The sequence below is a fragment of the Nicotiana attenuata genome, unplaced genomic scaffold (genome assembly GCF_001879085.1).
Source record: "Nicotiana attenuata strain UT unplaced genomic scaffold, NIATTr2, whole genome shotgun sequence".
In the NCBI taxonomy this organism is placed as follows: Eukaryota; Viridiplantae; Streptophyta; class Magnoliopsida; order Solanales; family Solanaceae; genus Nicotiana; species Nicotiana attenuata.
Window position 1 is genome coordinate 230,407 of NW_017671771.1, and position 2,603 is coordinate 233,009.

A 2,603-nucleotide genomic window follows, 5' to 3' on the forward strand; every position below is an offset into this window, starting at 1 on the left:
CAGACTCCGGAAGCCATTAGGCACCACATTTTACCCTTTTGAATCCACTAGGACGTTGTTGAGAGCCACCCGCTCTGGCTTGGCCCCGAATATAATCAACTCCATGAATCTTCTAGCACATGAATACCCTCTCGACGAAGCACCCGGCAGAATCACTTCCCTTGAAATCCGCATTTATACAAGGCATAAGTCCTGAATCCTTCCCCAAGTCTGAACATGGGCCAATAAGGCCAACCATAGCACTCCTTTAACAATTCCTTTGCTCAAATCATCGCTTATGTCCTTTCCGTATCTGAAATGACCCATCAATTTGCTAATAACCAGAAACCTCGCAAGTAGTTAACCATGCAACCCTAATCATAGGCAGTGGGACTCTCCACTTAGCTTGAAGCCATTATTACACAACTCTGGACTCCACCAGGATCCTTTATTTATTATTGACATAGCCTTGCGCAATCAACCGAAAAAATTCTCGGAAAATCTTTCTGTAAAACTCCTTTTATAACTCTGAATCATCAACCACGTTCACACGACCGATCTCCTTGTTGTATAGCCAATAGAACCCTTTGCAGAAACTTCGCCAACCATGCAACCGCCGTCCTGCTCACTGGAGATATCCGCCTGTGGGAATCTACGTGCCGACGTCTTCCAACACCGCTACACGGGTGCAAACACCACGACATTAATGACCCATCTGAGCCAAGTCACCCTCTCGCTGCACGAGTCCATTCACCACTCGTGGACATCAATTAAGTGCGGGGCAACATCCTTCCCATTCAAAGTTAGGTTGTATCCTTCTCCATTTCTAGTAGCTCCTTTCCGTTATATCAAATCTCATGCCGCATAATAGACCATACTTCAAATTAATCCGTAGGCCCAAATCACCAATCACAAAATTCCCAAATCACCGCCAAACTCTCCACTTTGGCGAACTCATCTCTTTAGTCGACATCTCGACCTTTGCTTCTTATTCCTGGCCTTTTAGAAATTTTAACTACCGCCTGACAATCCCCACATGTCTTTCTTATTCCTTGCTATTCAGTTGTTGCCTTAAATAAAATCTACCTTCGTGGCACTTGAACCCACAATTGCTGCTAACTTTAAACCTCTCCGAAGATCATCTTCCTCGAACCGTCGACATTGGGAACACTGATTCATCCTGAACTACCGCACCTGCGATATCTAACAGCCGCATTTTCAATATTATTTCACAACGGGCGAATTGTAGAAGATCATAACACCGACGAACTTAGTACATTCAATAGGGACAAACTACACCTCATCATAGAGGAAAACTCTACCACGCTCGCAAATACCAAATCTCATTACTCCATCAACCAAATCTGCACATTCTTAGCTCGATTTCCTTTCCTCCGCCAGAAGTAAAATAACCGAATCTCAAAAATCATGCACTGAGTACACCTCCCTTCAAGTCATTCTCTACCCCGACATGGAGGTAAACATCCTACCCTCATATCAATACTGCAGAACAATCGTTCATAGCATCATGGCAACTTGTGCCTGGCCTTAGAGCTCTTAGAAGCACCGCTACTGAGACGAAACGACAGAATATCCTTTCACAAGGCGGCGATAATAGCCCAGACAACTATGCGGGGAGAAACATCCCGCACCACATCGGTAGTGCATTACAATCCTTCCATTCTCGATTTATAACAAGCAATTTGCGTCGTGTAGCATTGAGTAAGAAGGAAAACAGGGCATAAGCCTCCAGGAATAAATAGCACGATGAAGAATCAAGAAGGGAAGTACTCCTAACAGTCCTGCAGCCTCCCGAAGATAAGTACAGACGTCTCCGTACCGATCCGCGAGACTCTACTAGACTTGCTCATGACTCGTGAGACCCTAGGAACTAGTGCTCTGATACCATGTTGACACGACCCAAAATCCACTAAGGTCGTGATGGCGCCGGACACCGCCGCCAGGCAAGCCAACCAAAATACTTAATTAAATTCTTGTTTAAATAATTTCCGAAACCACTTCTTTTATACGTTTAAACAATACACAATAAATTCCACTGAATAAATAACGAAACATTTGACAGCTTTTTTAAAGTTTCTGAATAAACCCATAGACATCCCCAGAACCCGGTGACACGAGTGCATGAGCTATTTCTCAGAAACAATACAATACAACATCCGTCCGGAGTACAAATGGACAGAAAGTAAATACAATATACTGGAGGGACTATACTAGCTGCGGGCCGCCTCGAGTAATACAACTCACTAGTCCCAGTATCATCCATGCTGCTACGCCCAGTAGGCCACTAGTAGTACATGTGTCGTGGCAACAAAAATGCACAGAAGTGTAGTATGAGTACAATAACGTGTACTTAGTAAGGTATCCCGCCTAATCTCGAAGAAGTAGAGGCGAGATGGCAACTTCGACAACTTACTAAAGTCCAGTAATGTTATTGTTAATGCGATGACTCACGGATTTATTAAAGAACCACATTAGATTCAAGTAAATTACTAAACAGGTACAAGTCGTCTTTAATTAAAAGTCTCCGGATTTTATATCCATTAATTAGAAAAATCTTCTCAAGTAGGGAGAGCAGATATTAGTATCAACAAATATCAAAGCAA